This window comes from Cnephaeus nilssonii, assembly GCF_951640355.1.
Source record: "Cnephaeus nilssonii genome assembly, chromosome: 14".
Taxonomy (NCBI): Eukaryota; Metazoa; Chordata; class Mammalia; order Chiroptera; family Vespertilionidae; genus Cnephaeus; species Cnephaeus nilssonii.
In genome coordinates this window covers 29193525-29208782 of record NC_137085.1, presented here as the reverse complement: position 1 = coordinate 29208782, position 15258 = coordinate 29193525, and the positions used below count along the sequence as shown (strand labels likewise).

Here is a 15258-nt window from a genome sequence, read left to right as displayed (position 1 = left end):
GGGCCTGCCTGACTCAGGAGAATGCTATAAACAAGAGCTCTCAGCCCAGCCGGCATGGCTCATCGGTTGAGCGTGGACTGTGAAACAGGTGGTCACAGTTTGATTCCTGGTCAGGGCACATCCCTAGGTTGTAGGCTGGATCCCCAGTGTGGGGCGTGCAGGAGGCATCTGATCAGTAATTCTCATTATTGATGCTTCTATCTCTCGCTTCCTTTCTGGAATCAATAAAAAAATATATATATTTTTTTTAAAGAGCACTCACCTGACATCCAGCTGGTTCCTTGGGACCAGAAAACTAGACGTATGACAGCTCTTTCCCTTTCCCCTTCCCTGTCCCTGTTAATAGTGAACTGTTTTCAACAAGGCTCGCTTCCTCAGAATCCAACTTAGCATCCTGAAGAAGCCTGGGGCCACTCCTATAGCAGGAAGCTGCCCTAGATTTGGGCAGTAACCAGTAGAACTTGATCCTGACGCCAGAGTGTAAAAATAAACACCTCCTACAGTGCTGTCTTAATCCATTGGCATCAGCGTTGCTATTATTAACCCCTAGGCCTCACAGGCAGCTGTGACGGGCAGACAACAGCCTGGACAGACCTATCCTGCCAGCTTGGGATCAGACTGTTTCTTTGCTACACCTACTGGGATCTGATCTGGGGCCCTGGAGAAGCACCATTAGTCTGGGAGCATGCCCCACAGCAGGTAATACCAGAGATGAATTAGTATCTTCGGTTTGGGAAAGCCTTCGGTTCCCAGGGCCAGCCTGGCAGTCCAGAGTATAATTGACATGGGATGACTAATTCAGTCATACTGCTGGCAAGGGAAAAAAGGAACATGACTCTTTCCATTTCCTTTGGCTCTTTTATTTTATTTTATTTTTTTGTTAATCCTCACCCGAGGATATTTTTCCCATTGATTTTTAGAGAGAGTTGGAGGGAAGGGAGAGAGACAGAGGATTGGTAGATTGCCTCCTTCACGTGCCCCAACTGGGCCAGGGATCGAGCACGCAACTGAGGTATGTACCCTTGACTGGAATCGAACCTGGGACCCTTCAGTCTGTGGGCTGACGCTCTAACCACTGAGCAAAACCAGCTAGGGCTCATTTGGCTCCTTTAAAGAGATGTTGCCTGCTGGTTCCTTGGACCTAGAGCCTTTAGGTTTTCTGGGAAGTTGGGAAAGAAGAGAGGAAAGGACTCCATTGGTCCCCTGCCAAAGATATAATAATAATAGTTGACCATGACTGAATACTTACCTTATGCCAGGCACTTTACATACAGTATCTTATTTGATTCTACCTCAAGCCTTTGAGGGAAAATACCATGACAGCTTTACAAATGAGGAAGCTGAAATTTAGTGAAGTTGAGTAACTTCCCAAAGTCCACTGCCGGCAAGCAGTATGTCAAATTGGACCCAGACCCATCTGCACCATGCTCTGAACAAACAGAACCTAGGTTCCTGAATGCTCAGGACCCAGGCCAGACTCCAGGCACCTGCTTTAAAACGTTTTTTTGCTTAAGTAAACATCAGTTTACTCTCACTTTAGTCCTATAACTAAAGCAAACATCAAATAACTAACTACACAGGAAGGGTCTTTGCTGCCACCTGCTAGTCAGGTAGCCCCAGTGCTGTTACGAACACGGTGAGTGGGACTTGGAGACGGTCGCCTCGTTGGGAGATATGTCACCTCTGGGAAAGGCTGTGACTCTGAGGAGTCTCAGGCACAGTGACTCCCCTGCTGGGAAAAAGTCCAGACTGGAACCTGGGAGAGCAAGGCTTTGAGGGTTTCTAGTCGTCACACTGAGGGAGGAGTGTGCTCGAATGAAAATATTTCCTTGAAGGGCTTCTCTCTTTTCTTTCTCTACCTCCCCACCCTGTCTCCACAACTGGCTTGTGTAATTCAATCTAGATTCTTCTCATACCCTACTCCACTGTGCACATGTGGCCTTTTATTTACCGCTTTTGACAGGCTGATAGGATAGCAGCTTACCAACCCGCACGCCTCAGTCCAGTGCCTGGGGGGAGGGGAAGCAAAGAACTTGCTTCTTGGAGCCAAAAGGAACAACCAAAGGAAAAGCAAGCTAGAAGCCACTGCCCCTCACTGAGTTGACCTCACTGAACAGTCAAGGAGAAGCATAAGGGCCTCCTGTGCCCCAGCTAACTCACTCCTGCAAATACGCACTTGAGAACTGCATCCGAGCACAGCAGCCCGTGGTAGGCCTGTCCGCACCCACTCCTGCTAATTGTCTCTCGTCCCTTTGCTCACTACACCTAGCGTTAGGCGGCTTTCTCTCTCCATCTCTTTATCCTGTGGGCCTCATTCACTGCTGCTTCCTCCATCCTCTCATCTGAAGAACTCAGTCTGTCAAGGCAGGAGCTAAATCTTTCCTAATTCTCTATAGTCTTCCTCTCTCTCCCTAACATGCGTCCTCCAAAGAAATGGGATTTACAGCAAATTCTCAGCCTCTAGAGACTTGGAAGCCAAGCAGTGTGTGTGTGTGTGTGTGTGTGTGTGTGTGTGTGTGTTTATGTCTATGTTGAAAGGGAGGACAATTATTAGCACCCTGCATAAGAACCTTCCCTTGGGCTGCAGGTTTTAACCTGACTTGGTTTGTAAAAGAGTTTAAAGGGACCTTAGGAGGTCATCTGATTCAGCCCTCTGCCTCCAAACAGGTATTGAGTTGGGCTACGGAGGGAGTCAAATGGTTGACCTAATGGAGAAAGGCATACAGTGGCTGGCAGGATCAGTGGAAGAGAAGATTTTTTTTTCTAGGTGTAATCCCCTTTTGAGCAGAGAGACCCTGGGACAAAGTTGAGTTTATTGTCAGATTTTTATGGAATCAAGGAAAGCAACCCTTTACAACTCAGTGAGGGTCAGTGGCCTCTAGCTTATTCTTTTCCTGGGTATAACTCCCAGTGACGCAGTCTCCATCATTGAACTGGGGTCTTCGGAGCTTTGGACATAGCTGAGCCTAAGAAATATAAGGCTTGGAACCTGTTGGGGTTCCTCCCTGTTAATGTAAGAAACATTCACATCTGTAAGGAATTCTTGAGAGTTTACTTGAGCCAAACTGCCTACACTTGGAGGAAGCAGAATCTCAACATCTTCAGAGAATGCTCCGAGAAAGACAGTTTGTTCACCTTGTTTTATTCTTTACAATCAAAAGAGGAGCAGAAAGGGGGTTACACAAACGCAATTGGTGATAGATGAGGGAGGTGGGAGAAAGCACAGTGGGGAAACCTCTGGGACTGGATAAAAAGTAAAATGATAGACTCATACTTTTTTCTTAGGTGGGTGCAGGATAGTTGACAGTCAACAATTAACAGATGACAGTAACAATGAGGAATCTGTGGTCTGCACAGCTGGTGCCATTCGTTGTGCCCTGAGGGGTCCGCAAAAAGGGAAGTTACAAGTTACCCTGACATTCTACAGGTATGTTACCTTAGATGCCAAAAGACAATAGGCTCGGGAAAGATCAAAGTTGATCTTTGTCAGGGAAGATAGCAGCTTAGGACATGACTACGCACCATCCTTTGTGGTTACTTTAGGTCTCTGAGTTTGCAAGACCGCCATGTAGGCCTTCCCTGAGTTAGTCAGGTGAGCATGCGGCCCCTTTTTGTCCACATCCCCGGGATATTCTCTGTCTGTGGCTCTGATGGCATTAAAGATGCCTGCATCTTTCCAGTTCACAAGAGAGGAGATAAACATGGGGGAAAGAAGAGATGCCCAGACCAGGTGGCTTTAGGAAAGAGCCCGTTCTACTTTAGAGCCAGGCTTCTTCCAGGCAGTTGGTAATTGACTTTTAGGAATCAACGTGTAGCTGAACCGTTCTGGAACACTGTTGAGAAGCCAACAGCAAAACAAGCTCTGTGCTTGGAAAGAGGACTCTGTATCCGAGAGGCCTGATAAGGAAGCAGCTGGGTGTGTCTAGGTCAGCCCTTCAGGCTCGGTCTCTTTCCACACTCCCAGCAGCTGGCTGGCCTCACTGGGAGTCCAAAATAACAGCACAGTTCCAAACAGTGGCCTCCTCAGCTGGGAGCAGCGACACACAACCCGGAGGAAAGGCAGATGAGCTCCTGGAAGGTGGCCGCTGCTCCATTTGTAGACCCAGCCTCCCCGCGCCGTGGCCAGGTGCTCGCAGGCCTCTAACAGCCTGTTTGTTCTTTCCTTGCAACTCAGCCCAGACAGCCCCAGGATCACTATTACCACGAATTCTTAAATCTCCACATTCTTGCAGCATCTTTCAGCACATTTCAGAGGCAAGTACTTGTCTCCACTGAATCTTACAGCCCATAAACACCTAGAACTTTGGTAGGCAGTTTACAAACTGATTTTCCAAATTCATGCAGAAAGATAATTTCTGTACTCAGGAGTAAGTGTTGTTATTAGTGCAATTAGTCGACATCATTTCCCAAACATATTTGATTTGAGAGCCATGAAGAGAAGCGATGCTTTCTAACAGTTAATCATCTGTCCCAGTCCCCAGTTTTCCAACCCCAACACACCATGCTCAGTCTTGCCTTTGTCCAGGTTTTCAGAATCTCTTCCGCTAGGCCCTAGAGTTGGGGTGTCTGGGCCTTTAGGCCTCCCCTCCTTCCACCAGAGTAGTTCTGTTTTATGTGTTGGGGCTGAAAATGTTTGAAACCACTGCACTAACCCTTATCTCACATCCTGAAACATCGTTCTTGTTGCCCTGGCCCAGTGGTCAGCAAACTCATTAGTCAACAGAGCCAAATATCAACAGTACAACGATTGAAATTTCTTTTGAGAGCCAAATTTTTTAAACTTAAACTTCTTCTAACGCCACTTCTTCAAAATAGACTCGCCCAGGCCGTGGTATTTTGTGGAAGAGCCACACTCAAGGGGCCAAAGAGCAGCATGTGGCTCACGAGCCGCAGTTTGCCAACCACTGCTCTAGCCCTCTCCAGAGGCACATTGGCAATGGTTTTTACAAAATTTTGAGCCACTCAAGTTGGGCTTTTAATCCTGAACATCCATCATGGTGCTTTATACACAGTAGGAGCCGTACAGTACTTGTGGCTTGCTTGTTTATTTGATTGATTGATTGACTCCTGAGGTGATACTAATTAATGACCTTGGGAAGCTTCTAGATCAGAGAAGAGTATATAGTGTATCATAGTTTATTTTGATTTGTTATTCTTTGAGCACTTCTGACTTTTCCCGTTGGAATCAATCATGCAGTCTGAGATGAAAACATGGCTAAAAGAAGTTACCTAACATAGGTTGTTGCTGGTGTAGAGAATACTAGGTCAACACAAGCAAAAGTACTTCCTGTTAATTTCCAAAGAACATCCTGACGTGAAAGGTAAGCAGAGTGATTATTGGGAAAGACTAGGGACAGAGGTCACCTAAGATCGCATAGATCATGTATTTTTCAGTACTGTGCTTTCACTAAAAATTAGCCTGGGTGATTTTCAAAATTACTTCATGTGGGAAATGCAGATCTTTTTCTTTTTTCTTTTTTTAAATATTTTGTATTGACTTCAGAGAGGAAGGGAGAGAGAGATAGAAGCATCAATGATGAGAGAGAATCATTGATTGGCTGCCTCCTGCACATCCCACACTGGGCGTCGAGCCCAAAACCCAGGCATGTGCCCTGATTGGGAATAGAAATGTGTCCTCGGCCCGAAACCGGTTTGGCTCAGTGGATAGAGCGTCGGCCTGCAGACTCAAGGGTCCCAGGTTCGATTCTGGTCAAGGGCATGTACCTTGGTTGTGGGCACATCCCCAGTAGGGGGTGTGCAAGAGGCAGCTGATCGCTGTTTCTCTCTCATCGATGTTTCTAACTCTCTATCCCTCTCTCTTCCTCTCTGTAAAAAATCAATAAAATATATTTTTAAAAAGGAAAGAAAAAGAAATGTGTCCTCCTGGTTCATAGTTTGATGTTCAACCACTGAGCCACACTGGCCGGGCTATTTTATTTTTTTAATTAATGAAAGTTTTATATACATTTAGATTTTTTTAAAAGTCAAATGATAGAAAAAGGACATTAGTGGGAAAACTGGCAAAATCCAAATAGCCTGCAAGTTTAGTTAATAGTAATGTACTCGATGTTAACTTTTTGTTTTGGCAAATGTACTATGATTATGTAAGATGGTAGCATTAGGGGAGCTGGTTGAAGGACATTCGGGAATACTGAACTATCTCCGCAACTTTTCTAAAAATTATTCCAAAATAAATAGTTAATTTTGAAAAGGTCTTCACAATGAAAAAAAAAAAAGCAAATAGTGCCAAATCTGGACAATTGGAACATCAAAATCAAGAATATCAGCAATAGATTATGACCCATTGAATTTTAAAAAGGGAACCCCAGAGTCTGGACTGATATCAAATAAATAATGGAAGGGAAGGGAAGGGAAGGGAAGGGAAGGGAAGGGAAGGGAAGGGAAGGGAAGGGAAGGGAAGGGAAGGGAAGGTAAATCTTTCTTACATTAGAATGCCAACTAAATGTAGAAGGAATAATAGAAAGTCGTTATCTTTCAACCATCAGAGTAAATTACCAATTCAGTCAAAAATCATCAATGGATGCTAGCATTTCTGTAAAGCATTTACAGTTTGTAGAGCACTTTCACACACTGTTTTGAGTAGGCTACTGTTAGATCCATTGCAGGAGGTGTGATGTATCTCCCCTTAGTCTCCACATCCTTTTTATCACCTAATGACTCCCCATAAAATAGGCTGGGCCAGGCATAGGAATGCTCAGTAACCAATGATTATATTCGTATATGTTTTATTTTCACTACCCCTGGATCTCTCTAATAATCTCTTGCTACTAGCTTATCTTTGAGATTTTTATCCTTTATTCAAAACATTTCCTATATAGCTGATATGTATTCTGTATCTGACATTCTCAGTATCTGAAATTCTTGCAATTTAAATGTATTATTTGCTGTTTGCTCTGTCACTTGTTCATAGTATCTTGATTACATGTATATTCATGATCTTTGATATAAACTAATTTTTGCTTGCTCTTTAATTTTGAGAATCCCATCAACATAGTTGGGGTATTTTCCTCCAGAGAAGATTTGTTTCCGCCTCTGCCAAAAGTTGTAGGGAACCACCAATCCTGGCTCACTTGAGCTTATTTTGAGGGTCTCAGCTTAATGTGGGCGTCTCAGATTTAGCTGCCTCGCCTTGCTAGTGGTCCAAAGCTTGTCATTCTGACCACACAATTAGAATGCTTGGGAACTTGGCCCACGAGGAACTCTGGGCCTCCCCCTTGCTTACTTATCCCTGGCTCATGACTTTTTCCCCCAGCTGGGGAAGCAGACTCAGAAATGTCTCCTCTTTACTCTGAGTCCTAAAATGCTTTTTGAAGTCTATGTTATACAGAATTTAGTTTTTTTGCCCAAGGGAGTCCTTTAATATCTTGTTCACTGTAATGAAAGTAGCAAAGGTCTATATAATTTGATATCCTACTTGTTAATTCTCTTTTAAGCCTTTTTCTATACCAGTAAACATTTATTATAAACATAATTTCTATTGTTCCACTATATTCTATTGCATTGCTAGACCACTATTTAATTATCCACTTTTCTATTGTATGTTTAGAATAGTTTCAGGGTTTTTTTGCTGTTGTAAGTAATACTGCAGTGAACATTATTATAGTAATGTGAGGTAAATAGTGTCAAACATTTTATTTATTTTATTTTTTATGATTATTCATATTTTATTAGTAAACAAACTGAGGCTCAGAGAAGAAGCAACTTCAACAGGTTTTTGTAATGAATAAAAGGATTAATTCGTACTATATTTGGTCACTGCTCTTTATACAATAACTAGAGGACTGGTGCATGACATTCGTGCACTGGGGTGGGGTCCCTCAGCCCAGCCTGCGCTCTCTCGCAGTCGGGGACCCCTTGGGGGATTCTGCCTGCTGGCTTAGGCCCGTTCCCTGCAGGCCTAAGCCAGCAGTCAGACATCCCCCAAGAGTCCTAAGCACTGCCACAGAAGCAGGAGAGGCTCCTGCCACTGCTGCTGCACTTGCCAGCTGTGAACCTGGCTTCTGGCTGAGCAGCACTCCCCCTGTGGGAGCACACTGACCACCAGGTGGCAGCTCCTGCACTGAGCGTCTGCCCCCTGGTGGTCTGTGCATGTCACAGCGACCAGTCTTTTGGCCATTCAGTCGATTTGCATATTAGCCTTTTATTATATAGGAAGTGCTATTTTTTAATTTTTATTAAATTTATTGGGGTGAGATTTGGTTAATAAGATTAAATAGGTTTCAGGTATACAAGTCTATAAAACATCATCTGTATATTGTATTATGTGTTCCCTACCCAAAGTGTCAGACGTTTTAAATATTGTAAGTTCAAAAATTATACTGCTTCAGACAGTTCAAGTATTACAAGAAGGCAGACTTCTGGTGCTTAAGAAATGGTTAGGGGGAAAAAAGAGTTAACATAGTTCATTTTTTAAAAGATCTTGGTGTTGAAAACAAAAGAAAGGGGGAATTGTCTGAGGTTCCTGGGTTGACAATGCCAGCGATGGCTAAGATAAAAGACAAAGTGATCACACCATTTTAAAATCCTTCCAGCAATATATGAGGGTTCCAGTTTCTCTGCATCATCAACACTTGTTATTGTCTGTCTTTTTTATTTTAGTCAGTCTAGTATAGTAAAGCAGTATCTCATTTTAATTTTGATTTGCACTTTCCTAATAACTAATGATATTGAGATTCTTTTAATGTGCTACTGACCATTTGTATGTTTTCTTTGGAGAAATGCCTATTCAGACCCTTTGCCCATATTTTAATTGGGTTGTGTTCTTTTTATTGTTGAGTTGTTGAATTTTTAATATGTTCTGGATAGACTTTCCTTATCAGATATGTAATTTGCAAATATTTTCTCTGTGGGTTGTGTTTTCACTATCTTGATTGTGTCCTTTGATGCAGAAATGTTTTAAATTTTTTTGAAGTTAACCTTACTATTTTTTATTGTCTAAGAATGTGTTGCCTAACTCAAGGTCATGAAGAGTTATTCTTTTTTTTGCTAAGCTTTCTTTTTTGTTTTTGACATCCATTATTTTATTTTAGTTTCAAATGTACAACATAGTGCTTCAACATTTATATAATTTGTGAATCGATCCCCCAATATTTAATGATACCTTTTTAAAATTGACCTTTTCTCTTTTTACATGAACAGCAGGGGTCTTCTCTTCCAAGCCTTTGAGTCAGAACTACCCACCACACATTCATTTACACTCAAGGCACATCTTTTTCTGGACTATTCTTCTTGAATAAGACTATGACTAACCACCTTCTAGATACCAAGCACAATACTAGGTTTTATAAGGAACACAAAATAAAAATTATACTGTCCTATGCACTGAATATTGGCTGCTATGTTCCTGGCCAGTGGACCCAAGCCTTCTTTCTAGTGACCTGAAATCCAAGGGCATAGCTATGGAGTCCAGATAGTGGTCAACGCTGGGAGGAGCCCTACGCAGGGCTAGTGCTTAGGGGCCGAGCCCAGCTTGAGACCACCTCTGTGTTCAGGGGTGGCAGCAGGGGGCAGCGGCATGAAGTGGACAGACATGCTGCTACTGACTGTGTAACTGGCTCTGGCTGTGGCTTCTCTCCTGTTGACTGATTCCCACAAACCTGGCCCAGAACCTGAGGAGGGAGAAGCAGGGAAGGGGTAAAGGGCTCTGTAGGTCTACAGGCAGAAGAGATTTTTATTTTTTTTCTGACCTAGGGGAGAGCACTTCCTTTCCCTAGAAAATAGGCTCCCCACCCTGTTGGCCTGGATGGGTGCTGCCTCCCCACAGACCCTACTCAGCACTGACCAAACACTGATTAGGTGAGCGGGGCCGGTTCTTCTCCATTTGCATTAGCGGACCCTGTGTTAGGGAGCCCTGCAGCCATCGTGGTCCTAAGGCTCCCTACCGGCCTGTGCGGAGCAGAAGCTTCTGACCCGGTCTTCTCTCTGAGACGGACCCCATTGCTGAAGGGGCCAAGTCTAGGCGGGCATCCCCTCCGTAAAGACCGGACTTGGTGTGACTGCTAGTCCCCGCAGCCTCCCTGCAGGGCTCAGGAACCCCGCCCGCCCGGCTGGCGGCTCCACCCTGAGGCTCGTCTGGAATCCCAGGGAAAGGAAAAGGCTGGAAAACAAGAAGTCCTTCCGAGTGGACAAAAAGAGCAGGGAGAGGTTTCTGGCTGAAATCTAAAAGGAGCGGCCGAAGGAAGGAAGGAAACTCAGCCTCTGCCCAGGCTTTTTCCTGAGACTCTTAAGGACGAGAGAGGAGCTCGGCCCAGTGCTCTCCCTGATTTCCTTTGCTGCCCGGAGAGTTCCCATCTTGCAGCGCCGACTGCCCTCGGAGGCCGTCTCCTTTCTCCAGCCTCCCCCTCCCCGAGGCTCCAGGCCCTCGGGGACTGACAGGGCGGGAGGCCGAGCGCGGTGCTGTGGGCACGCCTGCTCCTCTCCCTTCCCCCTTCCCCCTTCCCCCTTCCCTTAGCAGCAACGTCACCGCAGCACCAGCAAGGATATTGGGGCTGGGATTGCGCAGCCTCCTTGCATTAGCAACGATGCCATTGTATTAACAGAAATCAGACCTCAAGGAACCAGCCCCGTCCCCGCTGTGTGGCCCCCGCAGCCGGAACTGTCAAGGTAGCGCTCGGTCGGGAGTGCAAAAGGAACAGCTTGGGGTTCAGCGCGAGGCTCCGGACAGAGGTACGGCTCAGCGGAGCTGGGGGAGGGGCGGGGCGCGATCGAAGGATAACGGATCCGCACATTCGGACCCTAGTTTCTAGGATTGGCCTTGTCCTTCCTAAAAAGAGTGAGGTCGAGCATGAGAAGCAGACATTAGACAAGCTCGTCCATGCATAGATTTGGGCTGTGGTGCAGAGATGGGGAAAGCAGGGGCTGGGCTGATGCTTTGTGTGTGTGTAGAAGTAGAAGAGCCTCTCCTTGCTTTCTGGGCATTTCTAATGAAGCTGCTGGAGTGTGGGTCCCGGTGGAGGGGTCAGATCTAGGAAACAGAGGCTTACTGGGAGGAGACAGCACTAGAACCACTGCAAGTTTATGATGGAGAATACGCAAGGACCCATGCAGCTTTCAAGAGGACGGGCTGGGAAGCATGCAGCCCATCCTTTCTTTCCACGCAAGCACGCATGCACACCGACACACACACTGTATCGTCTGGCACTATGGGAACCACCAGGCTCCAGGAAGGATGGATGGGGAGAAAAAGAATGTTGGCCAAGAGGCTCCACAGTGTGGGGGAAGGAGGGGAAGGCAGTCAGTGTGATGCCTAGGGCACCTGACCTGTTATAATTAATCTTCTTATACAGACTTAGATTTCTAACAGGGAGAGACCTAAGCATAAGCTGACATTCCTGAATTCACCCTCCTGCTCTCTTCCCTCCGTTCCTGCCCAAGAGAGGACCCTGGCAGGAAAAAGGTTATCAGTCCTACCGCGGCTCCTCCTGGGACCTCAGGTCAAGGTCAGGTTGCTGCAGAGCAGCAGCTGAGTACCGCTGTCTTCCCCATCCTCCTTTAGGCGGCCAAGAAGAGAGGGGAGGGGTTCTAGGACTGAAAATGCTGATGATCAAAGTCAGGGAAACCTGTCTTTGAAGTTTAGGAACATTTTCTTGCCCAGAGTTATCCTATTACTGAGCAGATAGAAAGAGTTCCTTAAATTCTCATTTCCTTTGACCACCTTAGTGGGAGATTCAAAAACATATGCTAAGCCCTGGCCGGTTGCTAAGTGGTTAGAGTGTCAGCCTGCAGATGGAAGGGTCTCAGATTTGATTCCTTGTCAAGGGCATGTACCTCCGTTGCAAGTTCTCCAGTCCCAATAAGGGCATGTGCGGGAGACAACCAATCGATGTGTCTCTCTCACATCAATGTTTCTCTCTCTCTCTCCCTCCCATTCTCTCTAGAAATCAATGGGAAAAATACCCTCAGGTGAGGATATTGCATAAATTAACCTAATTATGCAAATATATGGTTGAGGAGTATACTGGGAAGTTGTAAGGTGTTAGTTCCCAGGAAGCACTGAGGATTATAAACTTCAGAGCAGGGGAAAGGGTTTGGGGAACTGTGAACAGGGCTGAGACATGAGGGCTGGGAACTAGGGCCAGAGGTGGGATTGAGGAGTGTTATTAGAGCCTGGGCAGTGACATGAGAGGGACAGTTGGATTAGAAAAAGAAAAGTGGGTAAATGCGAATTATGTACGAAGCTCTTATGAAAAGAGCTCTCCCACCTCCTTGTTTCCTCTTCACCTTTATTAGAGCTCACGGGCCACAGTATGAAACTTGTCTTGTTATGGAACAGGAAAGAAGTCAAAGGGATGTGTTCTTGCTAAATGTGCTCTTTGAAATAAGTCAGCTGTACAATATATTCTTGTTACATTCTTAACCGAGCAAGAAAAAAAAGTCCAGCCGAAACCGGTTTGGCTCAGTGGATAGAGTGTCGGCCTGCAGACTGAAAGGTCCCAGGTTCGATTCCGGTCAAGGGCATGTACCTTGGTTGCGGGCACATCCCCAGTAGGGGGTGTGCAGGAGGCAGCTGATCGATGTTTCTCTCTCATTAATGTTTCTAACTCTCTCTCCCTCTCCCTTCCTCTCTGTAAAATATCAATAAAATATATTTTAAAAAAAAAAAAAGTCCAAGGTGAGGATTCCTGCGTCCCATCTTAATTGTGTCATTTATTCACAATGATCTTGGGCAAGTCATTTTCTTTTTCTGGGTGCCGATTTCCTTATTTTTTAAAATGGAAGTGGTTCTGCCACTTTGGTGAGTTGTGAGGATCAGTGAGATACATACATAAAAAAGTGCATGTGAAAGTTTGAGGGTGGGGGAAGCATGGATATAAAATCTCGTGAGTTGCCTACAGAACTTCACCTTAGTTGGCTGAACTAGAGTTGTCTGTGGAGGAACGATTGGCAGGTTATTCCCTTGATTGTGTGGAAATCAGGAAGGAGTAAGACCCCTGAGATACAAAAATATAAAATAAAATATAATCAACCAGTGAAAGAGTTTTACACTTAAAATAGGACTTAGTACAACCTAAATGAAAAGCTAAAACTATACAGTTTTTAGGGGGAAAAACAGGAAATTTTATTTATGGTCTTAGGATTGGCAAAGATTTCTTAGATGAGACATAGAAAGCTTTAACCCTAAAAGAAAAAAGAAAAAAAGATCAATGAAACTTCATAAAATTGAAAGTTTCTTTAAAAAAAGTTTCTATTATTTTAAAAAAATAAAACCATTAAGAAAACAAAAGGGCAAAGCCACAGGCTGAGAGAAGATATTCTCAACACATAATGGGTGTCCCCAAAAAATGTATGCACACACTTTGAATAATTATAAAGGCAGTGTTTATTAAAATACATTTAATTTTCAAAATTAAGCTATCAGCTCTTAAAGTGTGTATACATTTTGGGGGGACAACTTGTATACCTGAAAAAGACTTATATCCAGAATAAATTTTTTTAAAACTCCTAACTTCAATTAAAAAAAAAAAAGACAAGTCAATTTTTAAATGGATAAAATAGGAGTCAACAAATAACCAAGCACCTACTGTGTTCCAAGCACTATGTGTGGGTTCTGGGGACACAGAGTTAGCTGTATCACAGTTTTTTACCTCAAGGACAGTCTGGGGGACAGATATGTAAACATGATATAATAATACAACTGTCAGAGCCCTCCAGCCAAAGGTTCTTCATCACCTTCCATATCCATTTGTTCCTTATCCCTGGTTGAGAGGATCAGCTTTCTGTCTAGACTCTGTATGTCACTATGTTTTTCCATTTGAATGCATGTATGACCCAGAAATAGTTTTGTGGGTCAGAATCATAAATTCTTATGTGTGTATACTTGTGAATGCCTCTTGAAAATGATGCTTTAAAAGGGGGGGGGGGAATATTCATTGAAGATCAAGTGATGGCTGTAGCCCATAGGTACACCCAAAATTACTGCTATATGTACAAGAAAGCTTTCTATGCTCCTGCTAGTCCAGACCTGGGATTATGGCCTGGGTCCTAGGGAAACCTAGTACCATATGTTAAGGGGAAACCCCCTCTCCAACCCCTGAACCACGGTATCTGTGGTGTTTAAAGGAAAAAAAAAAACTGTTTGAATTATGTACGTAATGGGTATTTATGGTATACAAATTAGAAAATACAGACGAAACAAAAGAATAAAATTAAAAATAATCCAAAATCACTCAACAGAGATAAGCATTGTTAACATTTGTTGTATGTGCTTTTGAATTTTCTTCCATGCATACCACTGTGGTCTGAATGTCTGTGTCCCCCCAAATTCACATGTTGAATCCTAACTCCCAAAGGTAATGAGAGTAAGAGGGGGGCCTGTGGGAGGTCATTAGGTCATGAATGGGATTAGTGCCCTTATAAAGCAGGCTCCAGAGCGAGCCCTTGTTCCTTATGTCCTGTGGGGACGCAGCAAGAAGGTGCCAGGATGGACCAGAAGAGGGTTTTCACCAGGACACAACCATGCTGGCCCCCTGATGCTGTGAGAAATAAATGTCTGCCTTTTATAAGCCACCCAGTCTGAGGTCCTCTGTTATAGCAGCCTGAACTAAGACGGATTAGATATATTTATTTACAAAAATGGTGTCAGACTGTACGTGCTGTTTGTGATCTGCTGTCTTCACTTAATATTTTGTGAACATTTTCCTAAGTCGATAATCATATTAACACAACATTATTTTAATGATATCCTGTTCTGTACATTTTTAAGTTGACTATTATTGAAATTTTAGGGTGTTTCCAACTTTCTGTTATCTGTGTGGCATATGTATTTGAGCCCAAAGTTTTCTCGGCAAAGGAATAGAAAAGATGGGAGGAGTGAAAGGAAAATGATCTCATAGCAAAACTTTAAAAAATCCATTTTATCTCTCTCTACAAAACCCCACGCTTTAAGGTGGCTGTTCCTCTCTTTTCTTTTCTTTTTTTAATAAATCTTAAAACTTTTTTGTTTCTTTGTTTTTTAATTTTTTTTTTTTAAATTGATCTCAGAGAGGAAGGGAGGAGAGAGAGAGAGAAAAACATCAATGATGAGAGAGTATCACTGATTGGCTGCCTCTTGCAGGCCCCACACTGGGGATCCAGCCCGAAACCTGGCATATGCCCTGACAGGAAATTGAACTGTGACCTCCTGGTTCATAAGTCAGCGCTCAACCACTGAGCCACGCCAGGTGGGCTATTCCTCTCTTTTCTTTTCTTAAAAATATATTTTATTTATTTTTTTACAGAGAGGAAGGGAGAGGGATAGTT

At 44.0% G+C, this 15258-nt stretch overlaps 1 protein-coding gene across 2 annotated transcripts in view; it reads left to right on the top strand.

Moving 5' to 3' along the window:
- RUSC2 (RUN and SH3 domain containing 2) overlaps positions 1–15258 on the top strand; it is a 51684-nt gene that overhangs the window by 18762 nt on the left and 17664 nt on the right. Inside the window, exon 1 of one of the 2 annotated variants that reach the window (XM_079790460.1) lies at positions 9868–10686. The exons of the other annotated variant lie outside the window; for it this stretch is intronic. The gene's annotated coding sequence lies outside the window, so the exon portion shown is untranslated. Of the gene's footprint in view, positions 1–9867; positions 10687–15258 lie in introns of those variants that run through there. 2 annotated transcript variants of the gene reach the window in all.